This window comes from Condylura cristata, unplaced genomic scaffold (genome assembly GCF_000260355.1).
Source record: "Condylura cristata isolate star-nosed mole 26May11 unplaced genomic scaffold, ConCri1.0 scaffold00003, whole genome shotgun sequence".
NCBI lineage: Eukaryota > Metazoa > Chordata > Mammalia > Eulipotyphla > Talpidae > Condylura > Condylura cristata.
In genome coordinates, this window is record NW_004567104.1 from 53,505,933 (window position 1) to 53,522,111 (window position 16,179).

The following is a 16,179-nucleotide window of genomic DNA, read 5'->3' on the forward strand; positions in this document are numbered from 1 at the left end:
TAATGTTAGTAAAATTAAATGTGATACATAACAAGGATATGTTTAAAATAATAACAGCTAGATTGATTACTAAAACTAGAAGAAATAATCAGCTAAGTTGTATTGAGTCAATATTATAAAAATTTTATATACTTTGGGCTCTCCCTGGTGGTGCAGTGGGTTATAGTGCAGCACTATGAAGCTCTCCGCAGTCACTGCCCACAAATTCTATACTCCACCTATGGAACTGACCCACATCGTGCAGCAGACCTCTTCCAATAAATCCGCTGCTCCCCCGGCAATAGATTTCAGTCAGTCCACCTGTTCTGTGCCCCACTTTGTCTCTGGTGAATCCTCTCACCTCCTGCACTTCTGGCTTGTACCTTAGTTCTTGTATGCATGAATAAATATGGCTTTAAAAAAATTCTATATGCCTTATGGACTGGTCTATTTAATATATATATCAACCTAACATCATTCATACTATCAATGAGTTAGTATAATAAAAAATGCAGACATGGCCAATAGAGGTGCACATTTAAGCAGAAATTAAAATATTTTATTAAATAAAGGAATATGCAGGTGTCAACATACCTTATGACTTAACCTGAGTCATTTGCATCAATGATTTTTCACCAAAACATATTCCTAAATTTGAGTCTGGATACATCTTTTTTCCTTTTGAAATCAGGACAATGCTTAGGGGACCTTATTAAAGAGAATAACATTGCAAAACTAATTAGCATGCCTGTGTTCACATTATATACCCAAATGTGAGGAAGTGGCCTTTAGCCAGAGGCTTCGGGAACTTTAAACACAAAGTGAAATGCTTCTAGATGGAGAGGAAGGATTTTGTATTAAGTGTCATCTGAAGAAAGAAGAAAATAAAAGCTATTGAACTGGAATGGGAGGAACTTAGTGAAACATGCCATGAGAAGTGAGATGAGCTACTTGGGAGATGAGATTTTTCTTGGCATTTGTATATTTTCACAATTGAAACTAGGTAGATATGTCAGGTTTCCTTGACACTGTAGTTTCTCCACCAACGTGGAGAAAATTTTTTCCCTGCTTCAGTAGCCACTGTCAGCAATGGTCATGGCAACTAGAAGGTGAAAAGCTGCTGTGGGCTGTGACTGGTGTTACTGACTCACAGTTCAGATCCTTAGTCTGCTGAGAAGGTGGAGGAGATCTGTCATTTACTCATCCATTGCCAACAAAGCTGGGTTAACAAAAATGAACTCATTAGAAAATCAATGTATTCAAAACAATACTTTTTAAAGATTGATTTATTCATGCATACAGAGCTGGGGTACAGGCCAGAGGTGCAAGAGCGCCGAGAGCATTCACCCAAGACAGACTGGGGAGCAGAACAGGCAGATCGCTGAAGTACTCTGCTGAGGGGAGCAGCGGGCGGGTCAGGAGAGGTCTGCCGCACCATGTAGGTCACCTCTCAGGTGGGGATCGAACTCGCACTGTCGCCTCTGTTGCTGGCTTGCAGTGCTGTGTCCTAACCCACTGCGCTACCACGGAGGGCCACATAAGCATTCATATTTCATGAACATTGACAAATTCTGTTCCTTTTAAAGGGTGGACTTTTGTTCTTTGAATTTTTCAGCTTTTTATTTATTTATTTATTTATTTATTTATTTATTTATTTATTTATTTATTTATTTATTTTAGATTTATTTTTTATTTGTGCATACAGAACTGGGGTACAAGCCAGAGGCTCAGGGGCGGTGACAGGCTTCACCAGAGACAGAGTGGGGAACAGAACAGGCAGATCGACCAAGTACACTGCTGAGGGGAGCAGCAGGCGGGTCAGGAGAGGTCTACCACACCATGTGGTCACCTCCGGGGCAGGCGGGAATTGAACTCATGCGGGAATTGAACTCATGCAGAAGCGGCTTTAGATTCTCAGTGCTGTGCTTTAACCCGCTGCACCACCAGGGAGGGCCAGCTTTTTATTTTTAATTAAAATTTATTGAAGTATATTTGACATCTGTGCCTTTCAGGTGAACAACATGTTAATTTGATATGTGTATAGTATAATGTGATTGCCAGTATATTGATAATTAATACTTCTATCACAGCCACTTTTTTTTAGTCATTGAAATGAGCAATTTCTAGATTCAGCAAGTTCAATTATATGTGTTCTTTTATTTTATCCTTTTTTTTCTATGATAGGATTTATTTTATTTTCTTATGTGTGTAAAATCCTTTCTTATCTTCCTTCCCAGATCACCTTTGTCTACAATGAGGAAGTCATGAAAATCCACTCTATACAACCTCAGTTTGTGATATTTTTTCTTTATAAGAGAAATAGTGTAATATTAATTACACTATTAATATTAAACATCACCAAAGACATTAACTAAATTTCAGACTTTACTGAGTCATTTAGTTCAAGCAGTGATTTGCAATATACCCAACAATGTATTATGATTATTCAAGTATTTTATTTTTAAGTAAGTTATATTAAGAATAAGAGGTATTTGCCAATTATCTGTTAATTGCAATAATATTATATAACATTATTTGTTTCAGTTGTGCATCATTAAAATTTTAACATCTGTATATATGACAGTACTTTCATCATTAAATATCCAGTTCTGTTCTGAAAAAAATACTTATATTGTGACAGGAACTAGTAAGAAAAACGTTTCAAAGTCTGTGATGTCAAAACCCTAAACACCATCATGAAAGGAAGTAGTCAAAGTGTTTAAAGAATAGTGCATACAAACTTTTGATAGAATAGGAACACTTTAAATTGTAAAATTGGTGAACACTAGGGTGAATATAATCTGAAACTATAGAAATATCTGATTTATAATAAACAAGGACATGCATTGTTTACCAAGAAGAAAATATTTTGAAAACTAAATGATTCCAGATCTTTTGAATATTAAACACATTTTAATAATCTCACTATAGGAGGATACAATTAACCTCTTCTAAGCTTAGTGACAAAGCTTTTTAAGGGATCTGAAGCATAAAAAAAAAAAAGAAATTGCAATTTAAAACTGATCCTAATACAGCGAGTAGTTTGTAACATTAACATTTTAAAAGATGTTACTTGTAAATATTTCCATGCATTTTGAAAAGTACTGCTACCTGAATTATTACCTAAAACAGTCTAGGAGAATAACAGTATTCTTTTGCTTATAATTGGTCTTTTTCCTCAATTATTCAAGCTGATGTTCCCAGGACACTTTAAACTCTATTTAGATTTGTAAAACCATCAACTGTTCTTTGCATAGTTAACAATCCATTTTTATATATTACAATAATCTATTATAATTACATTGCTAGATAACTTTTCCTTTTGTCAGTAGAGGAACCTATAGTGAAAACAGACTGCTGTTTTTCCACATAATTCAAAATCAGTTATTTGGACAATATAGTAATAATTATTTTGTGCATTAAAGCTACAAGAATAATTCTAAAGAAAAGTAACAGTAATCAACAAACAAGAAAAACAAAACTATAATGTTCAAATGATTGACGTGTTCTACAATTGTTTTTGCTTGTGTAAAACTTAGAGCTTTGATTTTTAAGCTCTAAAGTATGATTAAGAAAAAATTTTCAAAAAAATAATTTCATATATACTCAATCATGGCTTAGCTGTGCTGACTTGTTAATCCTTGCTTTTATTTAGCCTTTCTAAACTGTGATGGCTAAAGCAAGCCCATCTCAGTTCTTGCACTCTCTACCTCCCCTGGCCTTTCTAAAAAGGAACTAAAATATCATATACTCTAAATGATTTCTTATTCATTTGGAGAAATTACAATCCAGGATGCGAAATAGCCTACTCAAAGGTCACAAACTCATTCTTAGATGAGTCACTTTCATAACTCAGAGATCATGACTCCTTTTTGGTTCCAAACTGCCCCTTCATTCCTGGAATTCCCCAGTAACTTTAAAATTTTGAGCAGATGGTAAAGGAGCATTGAACTATGAAAACTTTGTAAATATGAAGAAATTTAAGAACAATGATCAAAACTTAAAAAAAAAAAACAACCCACCATTTAACACATGGTTAATGGTATTTACGAGGCAATTGGTTATAAATGGATAAATGGTAAGTAAAGATTATAAAAGAACACATTTAATTCTTTTAAATGATCTGTTGTATTATTTCCTTATTTGTTCAAGTCCTGATTCTAGTTCACCTTTAGCTATATTCAGTCAAGCAATGCTTAGAAAGATTTCATGAGGCACAATCACACATAGCTTCACAGGAACATTTTGAAGATACCCTATAGATAACTGAATAAAGGATCTATTCAAAAGCACCTTGGGGCAGGAATGGCCTCTGTAAATCCAGGACCATGGATTCAAATCTTATGGGAGAGTTAGAGCAGTTTTTAGCAGTGAACTATTTTCATTTAAAAAAAAAGTAGTACAAAAGCCCTGCCTTGAAAGAAAAAGTTGATTGTTGCTTCAAGTAACAAAGCTATCCCAACTGGGACTGCTGAGCTCAAGGTAAAAGTACAATTATAAGCAGGGCAATAACAAGGAAGGGAACTTGAAAAGTGTTGGAGCCCACAGAGCAGGCAACAGGAGAGGGAGGTGAAGCAGTTGTGATTCACACTTTCCTCGATCACAAGCTCTTCTCTTCAGGGGGTGGGTGGAGATGAGTGCAGCTCAGGCTTTGCTGGTCTCCCTCTTTGACCCCCGTTGGTTAGAACTGCACCTAAAACAACAGATGATCAACTTTAGTAAGGGTGGCCTCATACTTGCCTCCCATCACCCTTGCTACTTTTACATGAAGTGAGATGATGTGATTTTATTAGAAAAAAACTGCATTTCCTGAAGTTCGCTGGTTGCAGCAGTATAACAAATATGCCTTCATTTTAAAAGTGTCCCCGGTTTAAGGAAAAGTTGCTCTTAATGAACAGGGAACAGCAAAATAAATTAGAATAGTACAATTACTGCATTGTTCAGTGGCGTTCAAAGAAGGAGATTATTTTCGGAGCTTTTATGTCTGTTTAATAATCAGAAATGTCAAAAAAAAAGAAGTAAGTTATTGAAGATTAAGGATGAGCACTTTAGGAAAAACATTTTAATTCATCAGACTCTATGGCAGTGCTTTTGTTTATAACCCATTAATGAGTCATAAAATCAATTTAATGGATCACAACCAGCATTTAAATAGTAACTAGAATAGAATAAAAATATTACAAGAATTATCAGAGTGAATGATTTATAGTAAGAGTATTATTTGATGAAATCTTGGTCTGTGTATGTATGTTCTGGCTCACTATGCTTAATAATGTATTTGTTATTTGAGTCAAAAAAAAATGAACAAAAATCTCTCCTCAAGAAAAAAAAAAATCTTTGAAAATCACTACCTTCCCATAAGGTGCAAGCTGAAAAGGAATAATGTCCTTGAGTGTACAAATAATTTTTTATGTGATAAAATCACAGTAGCCCACCATTGCAAATCTTTACTTCTCAAAACCACCTCATTCTCCTATGTCTTCTCTTCCAAATCTAATATCTATTTTTATGTTTTCTCACATACACAAACATCACACTCGTAATCACAGCTCATACAAAGAATATCCTACAGAATATTGCACTGACAAATGCTAATTAGCTCAGCATTTTAACAGTTTGCTTTCTTATTCCTCATAATTATTTAAAATTGGTTCAATGTCTTTTTTCACAGTTATTCAGGAAAAAAATTGTAGAAATTATGACAAACTTTTCCACTTACTTTTTCTATTCTAATACAAACACATATTTGTATGTGTCCTGACCACAGAAACAAGGCATCTTTGGAAAATCATTATTATCAACAGGCTCAGGACCAACCCCCTACCTATTTTCTATTCATAGATAAATGGGCAAAATAGCAGCATTCCATCTGGATTATCCCACTGGGTTTCAAATATGCCATCTGGCCCATTTTCCATAATTCTATTTATCTCTTCCAATTACCTAAAAATAAAAAAAAAGAATAAAAGAAATCCTGAATCTACCTGATTCCTTGAGAAGTATTTACTGGAGAATTTTTCATTAATGTCATCTTTTTAAGCAAACTTTTCTTTTGATTTAGAGTGATTTGAGTAATATGTTTACTTTTGATTCAGTTTTATGGAGCATGAGTTTCCATAGGCTGACTCCTATCCCCACATGATTAAAGAGTTGGCAATACAATTGCCATTGGAAGTCTACAACTTCTATTTGAATTTTATAAGAAGGAAATTGTACACATTTGTGTGTGTAACAGTTGTATATCTGTATTTTACAAAGTAAAATTATTCCACAATAGTTATCAAAGCTAGCAAAGATTTCAATATAAAATTTCCACTGTGCAATGAACAATAGCTTCACAACATTAAAGCTATTCAATTTTCTTATTGTTACTGGATTTTTTCTTTTACTTTCCAGTTTAATGAACAAATTCACTAGTGAAACTTAATAGGCCTTTTGATAGAAGAGTTTTCTATCCAGATTACTTACGGAGCAACAAATATGCTGTGTGAGGGAAGTGTTTAGTGTTAAAAGTCAGAGAGCATAGCTTGGAGAGTCTTAAGTGATTCTGTGTGACTCGAGATTGATGCAAGTAATAATATGGGTTAAGGGGCAGGTAGAAGTAGCAAATAGGCCAATGTTTGTTTAATGGAGTGTCTTTCTCTTATATTCCTGATGAAAGAGAAGGCTGTTATCTTCTGGGACACACTTAATTTTTTTTATTCTTTTTGTTTCCTTATTCACAGGATTACAGTTTCTTAGAAAATGTATAATCACTGAAACCATAACATCAATATGTTAGTCCATCTTTCTTCGGATGCTTAAGTACATTCTTTTTTTTTTTTTTTTTTTGAGTAACTTAGTAACAATAGGCTAACTGAATATATCAGATTCCTTAACCATTTAATGTCACGTGTTAAGTATTTATTGTATTTTTTATGGTGCCAAAATACACATAACAGGGATTTACCATTTTAAACATTTTTAAGTGTTCACTCAGAAGTATTAAATCCATTTTATTGTTCTGCAGCCAACACCAACAACTATCTGGTGTTTTCAAACTTCCTAAACCCAAAAGCCCATTGTCTTTAAACAATAGCATATTTTCATTTTCTTCCTCTTCTTAGGATCTGGCAACCACCTTTTAGTTTTTGTCTCTCTGAATTTGACTACTCAAAATATCTTGAATAAATGGCATCATACATTATTTGTTCTTCTATGACTGATTTATTAGTTTAATATTTTCAAGAGCCAGCCATATTGTAGAATGTATCAGAGGTTCCTTCCTCCTTATGGCTGATAGTATACTACTTACTGTTGGTGAAGGTAATCAAAGGAACTTGACTGCCAAATTGTCTAGCTGTTTCAGATGGACCCAGGCAACTGGAAGCATCTCATCCCCTTCTCTTGAGAATGTACTATATGACCTTGTCTCTCAGGCAGCTTCCAGTTTCTCATCCTCTCAATGACCCAGCTCCATGGGAACATGAACACCCAAAACTTATTCCAAGGACATAGTATTAACATGTTGTGTTATGGTGTGTGATTTAGTGTTGAGGCTATCTGGACTTTGACTGAATACTTAATTCATATACAGAACTTTAAAATTTGTTGATTACTTCTGAAAAAGTTTTCATATTTCAGACACCCAAGTGAATGCCTCTAAAGTAAGATCCCTTGCTCACTGAAACTACTACCTGCCGAAGTCTTCCTCCTTCCTTGTTCTTCCCCGCCCTCTGTGTATGAGGGCTGACTTCCTGTTACACCCAGAAATGAACTGAGTTGTACTCCATCATTTTCACTTTTTGCAAATAAAATGGACACTTCTGTGCCTTCCACCTATTATCTATTATGAGTAATAAAGCTATGGATATCAGTGTACAAATACTGTTAGTGCTCCAACTTCAATTATTTTGGACATTTATCCAGAACTAAAATTGCTGCAATTTATAATTATATTCCACATTGAATTAAATGCCAGGGATTTGTGCAAGTATAATTGACATATATAGAATTGTTGACTTCCATCTTCATGGGAAATACATCAATCAAGCAAAGTATAGTGCTTATCTACAGGTTATTTTTTGTTATCTAATCCCATACACTTTCCAAAGATACTTAGGTAAGTGGCTTCATTCCCTACATCTTTCCAAATGTTGTGTAATTTGTAGTAGTCAGACTGTGTTATATTCTGTGCTCCACCCTTGGATTACTAGCTTTCTAAATGTTTTGGTTTATTTTATATATTTATATTTACACACACACACATACCTTAATCTATGTCAGTTTTCTAAATTTTAACAAATACAAATGCTATATTCAAAAATGACATTTTTCTACAGAATGACTTCACTGCCCTGAAATGGTCCCTATATCTAATCCACTCAATCTTCCCCTTAGTCCATGAACTTTTGATACCCAGTGATATCTGTATAATATCTGTATAATTTCTGTAGTTTCACCTTTATCTAGAACTTTGTTTGAGTAATATATGCACTTTGTCTCTCTCTCTCTGGTGGACTAGTTTATTTACCAATATACATTTTAGATTTATCTATGTCTTAGCATGGACAAACTGTCCATTCCTTTTTATTACTAGTTAGTATTCTAGTCAATGGATAGAGCACAGTTTATTCCCTCACCTGTTGAATGACATCTTGATTGCTTCCAGTTTGGGACAATTATGAATAAAGCTTCTATAGCATTATTCTGCATGTTTTTGTGCAAACACACATTTTTAAATCATTTGGGTAAATATCTGTAAGCACAATACCAGGATTGTATACTGAGATAATTTTTAACTTTGTCAGAAATGGCAAGCCTGTTTTCCTAAATAGCTATGTCATTTTACATTCCCACAGCAGTGGATGAGAGCTTCTGTTGGAGCTTGGTTTTCAACCAGCAATTTGGTAGAAATGAATAAGTGGAGAAAGTAACACAACTTGATCCTGCCTTTAAATAATGTATTAAGCATCGTTTTTGTTTTTGTTTTTTTTTTTTTTTGTATGACGGAGGGGTTTAACAATACCACTGTTGCAAAGGCAAGGATTTCACAGGGCCATCTCTGTGAACTCACAGTAGCTGTACTTAAACATTTTGTGACCTTAAGGTAGGGAGTCTGCATATGAATTCATCATCTGTGGAAAGAGGATTGCAATATCTCTCCTCTATGCATTTTAGAAAATTAAGTGTAATAATTTTGGCTGAAGATGGACATGAAAGCTTTGTGTTCCAATAAAATCTAGGGCTTATGTTTCTTGATTTTAGTGCTGTCCTGTGTTTTACTGACTTCCTAATATCTTACATAATGGAATTTTCTCAAAAATTGCTCATACTACTTTAGTTACAAACTGGACTGTACAATATTAATTCTTGGCAAATCTCTCTTTTTCTTACTTAGGAGAGTAAATGATGAAATCTAATGGTGTTTTTGTGCTGAGACACACACAAATATAATATAAGCTACCAAATACATACACAGGCACATATATGAATGCATATTTGTGTACATATACATCTTATACATTATATTTATATATTGATTTTTACTGATAAAGTTATAGGCTGACTCTAACAGAAACACTTAAGGCTATCCTTCACTTGAATATTCTAACTTAACAGAGAGGAATCTGGCTACATTAATATCTAGGAACTTAATGGCACTTCATTTTTCTGTTTATTTTTTCATAAGACTCCAACATTATTCCTGGCATTCCTATACACATATTTTCTTGTGATTGGTTTGACATGACTGTTATTTCTGAATAATGTGGGACTTGCATGAAGCAATGAAGAACACTTATGGTTCTTCTCTTCTTTTTTCATTCCCAAGGAAAGCTTGAGAAATCAAAATAAAGTGAAAGGGGACCCTACATCTCTGTCTCCTGTCTTCTCTAAATCTGAGAACCTTGCTTTTGTAGTATTAGGATCTTCAGATTTTCTTGGATTTAAAACAGAATTATATCCGGATAATCCTATCACAAATTGAAAATACTGTAAGATGGTGGTGCATTGAATATACCTAACCAACTAAACATCATAGGTTGTTTTACCAGACCCTAAACCAGAAACTTAACAACAGCCTAAAGTTGGGCAAAATTTAATACAAAGCCTATTGCATAGCAAAGTGTTGAAGAGTTTATGTAATTTGTTGAATTCTGTACTGAACGTGAAAAGCAGTCTAAGGGTGCCAATTGTTTACCTTCATAATATGTGAATGACTGGGAGCTGTGGCTAAATTCTACAGCTGTGCATTAGGAGAGAATATGATAACATTGTTAACAGCCCAGGAAAGGATCAAATTCAAAACTTCAAAGTATGGCCTCTACTGAATGATTTCACTTTAGTGCTATTGTCAAGTTGAAAAAATCATGTCAAACCACAGAGAGTGAGAAACTGTATTTTCTCTTTCTCCCCTATACACCTGTACCTGGACGACTCTAGAACTAAACATCTTCATAGAAAACCTTCAGATAGTTGTCACCAACTTATGTTTAATAAAAGTTTGCTTTTAATGTTTTATCCAGTGAAATGTACTGAACACTTGAGATGTAGAAGGAAAAATCCAGCTCAAAATACTTTGAATATCATCATCATTTTCACTATAATCTTATCATTCCAGAATTATTTCTTAAAACAGAACTATTGCAGGAACTGAAATTCTAAGTTAAGAAAAGTGGATCTGGTATCACACTTATAGTCTCAGGAAGTTTAATAAAAGTTATAATGGTAGAATTTATAGTCTGGTGGAATATAATAAAATATCCAATATGTCTAGTCATATGATAGAATTTAAATTACACTCGGTAATGCTATTTTGTTTTTTTATTAAAATTGCACTCAGTTATACTGTTTATGTTTTTATCTGTTTTGTTTTCTGTCAGACTCCAAAGTAGTAAAAATGTTTAACTTTCTCATGGTCTCCTGTGTCATAACAAAAAATCCTGTTGTACCAGCCAGCTGACTTGTATACTTGGGAAGAATTATAGAGGTAGGTCATTTCAGACTTTAACACCTTGCATTTGTAATGGCATATTTAGTTATAAATATCCAGTGTGTAGGTGCTTGGTCATCATTCCAAGGACTTACTTCCTAAAAAACAGGTCAAGTTGATCAAAAGAGAAACTTGCCTAAGAGACATAGGCCTGTCGGAGATAGATGAAAAACTAGGAACTTATGCATAGGGAAAGCATTTCCAAGGAGAGTGGTCAAACATGATTAATCATAGGACTGAAGTTTTCTAAACAGAGTCTGCAATTAGGGTATTAATGGTGACCCTCAAAAAATAGATTTCGAGAGCTGGAATTGATTTTTGTGTTCCAGAGTGAATGTGGGAAGGAAGTGTTGACAGCCAAGGTAGATGGAGATTGAATGATAAAAAGTGTCAAGAGAATTTTGTTTTGTTTTTATATCCACACTTAGAAAATGAAACACAATAATTCCACAGACCTCCTCTTTGTTCTATTCTCTAACCTTCACCCCTCCTCTTTTGTCCCATCCTATCTCCATATCTTTCTCCTTCTCACTCTTTACCCCCATCACTTCCTCTTCCTCTTTCTATATCTTTCTTCTCCTCTCTCTTTCTCTTTCTTCTCTCACATTCTGTCTTTGAAGCACTGAAACAAGTTACATATCTTTATTTAACTCTGAGAAAGAGAAAGATGGAGTTATACAATCCCTTATAAAAGTTCTATTTTATTCTGTGGTAGTGACTACACCATGTGGAGAGGATGTTAGCTTTGCGTAGCTGATCGTCTGGTCGTCAGCTGAGACTAGTTTGGTAAATGCTGTTGCTCTCTGGGGTCTTAAATGCCAGGATGCAGCTGGGCCACTGGATTCCTTCTGAAGTGATTGAAGGAATAATTATCCCCCATCGAACATTTTTCTGAAGACATCAACCAAATGAAACAAGTCTCACCAAAATTTATAGAACAAAATTCGTGGTGCTGAATGTTGACACAGTAAACCGACTTTGGGAGAATTTTACTTTTATGTGTGTCCTGGGAAAACAGCATCATAAATTATTACAAAACTATTTCTTCTCTATTTACAACACTGTTTAGACTGTTCTGAGTCATGAGTAGAGTGACTATTTCACCCTTCTTTGCATATTTGATGTAGCTGCCCAAATAACTCCTAGATAAATGAATTCTCCACATTATAAAACTAAACTCACACAACAGTGTTTAACACAGAAGATGAACTCATTAAATACTGGCTATTTTTGGTGAAAGGCAAAGCTAAATCTCATATTTGAAACTCAAAATTTCCTGTAATACCTTCAGTCTCATTTTGCATATAAGATCTAGACAATTACCTTGATTTTTACATCAAAGCACCTCTGCAGTTTCTGAATGAAATACACTGATAGGAGTTTGTAACCGATACAGGAGAAACAGAATGAGTGCTGATAGGCAGTAACGGCTGTGGGGTAGACACATGCTGGAGTGGGGGTGGGGGGCTGATGAAAGCATATACCCAGATGCTGCCAAAAAGGCCATCAGAGCCTCCACTTCTAATGGGCAGTGCTAGAGGCCTGTTTCTCCTCTGTACAAGGATTTTGGCTGAGCTACTAACTGGAGCCTAGCATCTCTTTTCTACTCTTTTTCTGTACCTGGATCTTGAGGTTTCCAGTACTCTGTGATCTATTTACTCTGTCTTTAATAATTTATTTTCTGCTTCAGTAATAATTAGAGTCATATTCTGTTGCCTACAGCTAAGGACCCTGATGTAATCGCCATATACATCAAACCTCAGAAGCAGCCACCAAGGATCTTATCAAGTTTAACTCTCTATATATTATTAATTCATCAAAAAAAGCCTCAAGTATGAGTTGTTTGTGTGAAAAGATACCGTTTATTCTTCAGCTCTGGCAATAAGTGAAATTCTGAGGCTTGGTTACATAGGGCATGATTTTGGTGAATGAGGCCTGGGAAGGTCAGATTTCCATCACTGCCTGTGGGCTTGTTTTCCCAGAGTGACATCTAAAAGCCAAAACTCCATAGGTGCTCTCTGACTGACTTCTAGCAGTGCACACTCAAAAGTACCGTTGATATTTTTAAAATGTACCCAGTAATGTCCCAAATAATAGTTTATCTCCAAGGAACTTTTTGAAATTCTTAAAGCTTATAATTCTAACAGTTGGATAACCTGTAACTATGAAAATAATCCTTAGGGACCATAATTGCACTTCAATCCCTTTGTCCCCAAAGGAGAAATTTTCCAGGTAATTAGCCACTCCCATGAAAATGTACAAGTTTCTTCTCTTTTGATGTACCTCTGAGCTTCTTAATTCTCTAGGATGAAGAACATGCTTCAAGGTTTGGCAGCAACAAATCTTTGTGTTAGGATTATCATATAGAACAAATATCTAACTATAATATTCTCAGAATCAGAAGATTTTTTTCTCTTGATAGCTTTATCATGTGTGAAATAATAGTGTTCTAGAATTGTGTAATGTAAAAGTTTATATTGATACTTTGATAATGTCCGAGTAAATGAAATGCATTGCAGGCACATTTCAGAGATGTTGCAGGCTTGGCTTCAAACCTCTGTAAGAAAGAAATATCACAATGTAGTCAATCACATAAACTGTTAATTTCCCAGTTATATGAAAATTATATTTATACTTTAATATAGTGTACGATATTCACATTATATCCAAAATTAATGTCATGCATGCCTTAAATGTGGCATAGAGACAGCAAGTGAGCACTTGTTGCAAAAATGGTACTGATATATTATTGACCCAGTGAAAAAATGCCATAAGCCTTCAATTTGTAAAAGACACAATATCTATGAAGCACAAAAAAAGAAAAACAATAAAAACAAGGTGTACCTGTTTTTCTTTGCATACAGGAAAATTCCACCACCTATGACAAATAAATTTTTTACCGTGACATAGAAGTAATCTTAGAGTAGTGGCCCTGCTAGCTACTTGCTTCTATTGGGAGTGATTATTTGGCAATCCCACCTTCTTTGTAGATTGACTGACCTTCAGAAGTTGACTTAATAACCTATATATGTATACGTTTGAAAACGGTATCTTCTAGTTTCCAGGTGAATTTACAAAGAACGATTCTTTTTTCTTTTTCTTTTTTTTTTCAGTTGTAGCTTTTAAATTCTAAATTTATTTTTTGAGAAGAACTTGGGTGCAGGCTAGCGATACAGGCAGGTGAGAGGATTACTAGAGACAGAATGGGAAGCAGAACAGGTGGATACGCTGAAATACACTGCTAAGGGGAGCAGCAGGTGAGACAGAAGAGTTCTGCTGTACCTGCCATATGTGGGTCAGCTCCCTAGCGAGAGATAGAACTCAGTTGTAGCAGTGCTTGTGCTGAAACTTAACTCACGGGCCACCAGCGAGCCCCTACTAAGGATTATTATTTATTAATATTATTTAATTAGCAAAGTGGATATCGGATAAAACTCAGTATTATTCAGATAAAAATAAGGTAGTAGAGTACCTAACCCTAAATGTTTGACCCTCAAAGTTGGTATGAAATCTAATTTTTTTTCTTTTCAAAAAAATCTTGTGATATTCAAGGATGATCTTTCCATTTTCCATCCCATCAGCTTTCATAAAGGGATGAAATCTACTCTAAGGTTGGCTGGTTGTTGGAATACATGCCTTCATTCTTTTTTAGTAAAACATAGATATGCTTTCTGGTAATGCCAGAGTGTAAAGCTAATTCACTGTTATTTAGTATTTGTCAAGACTTGGCTGAGTTAGCAACCCCTTTTCCAATAATGATGTTTGTAAATAGCCATCATGTAATAGAGACAAAGGCAGATATCCTAGGTTGTGATGCAAGTGGAGAACATTGATCCTAGCTAGCCAGGAGACACTGAACATCCCTTTATCTAAATAGTGTTTATAAAATTTCACACTAAATATGTCGACCTGAACTATACTAAAGCACCCATCAAAGGATGCCACACTGTTTCGAATCTCCACCAAAAGGATTCACCTTAATGTTTGCTGTGTTGCATGTCACAAATGGTATTATGAAAGAAGCAATGCTTTGAAACACATCATTGCATTTATTGTAATTATGATGCTAAGGTATTTGTCACAATAGCATAAAACTTCTCTTCACTCACGAGAAAGCTTTATTTCATATGTATTAGTTAGGAATAACTACACCTATGTGAAATCAGTTTGTTTTGTTCTTTGGGAAATGTGCAATAGTTTCCATATAGTCACTGAGTGATAAACTAAATAATTTTGCGGCTAAATTCTAGCATGTACATAGTCATTTCTGGTCACATTTTGTGAACTAATCATTGATTTTTGTGTGCTCTGATCTGATTGTATCCTTAAGGTGGTTTGTTTTCTTGTTTGTCTTTTAGATTTTGAATTTATATTTAGCCTGTTTGTTTTCTCAACCAAATAATTAAGTACTAAATCTGACTGTGTCTTTTGTATTTTTTTTCTGACCTGACTTTTCCTCTTTTTTTCCTTCTATATTGTATTATTTTTTGTTGAACTACGTTGGTTCAAAATACTGCATATGATTTAGAAATCCACTTGGGCGAACTAGACAGGAAATAAGGATATAAGTCTAGAATGTGTACATTTAATATAGCAGCTCCTGATGCTTTCCTTTTCTCTTTGAAATTTTTGTCTTTAACAAACCCTTTTATTCCTAACCTGTCCTTCCACACACTTAAATAAAATAAAGTACTAAGAAATTTTCAAATATTTGATGTATGCATAAATGATTAATTGTGAGCCATCCATTTTCCTCAAAAACAATTTAAAACATTTGTCTTCTACTTTTAATCAAGTAACTCCTAGGTTCCCAGTTTGATGCAAAGATGCTAAGCTAGCAATAATGCCAGAAGATGAACAACTAGACTGAGTAAATAGATAACAAAGGGGGTCACAGTGCTTTTGTATTCCATGAACAAAAATCTAAATAAGAGAGACAGGAAAATGTTTTCAGAAGTTCTGTGTATACACCAAATAGTTGCTATGTGCATAGGAATACCAGATATGCAGACTGGTTGAATATTGCATTTATTAACCTATCCTTTATGAGGTTACCCAAAACTTGTAAGTTTTCTACAGAAAAATCTAAATCACTATATCTAAAACAGTGAAAATCTCCTAAATAGGGTCTATTGGAAAGTAGCAAGCTCAACCTCAGGGAGAACAGAAATTTCAACTTTACTGTTTCCAACCATATTGCAGGGCAATGGGGTGATTTTTAAGTTCAT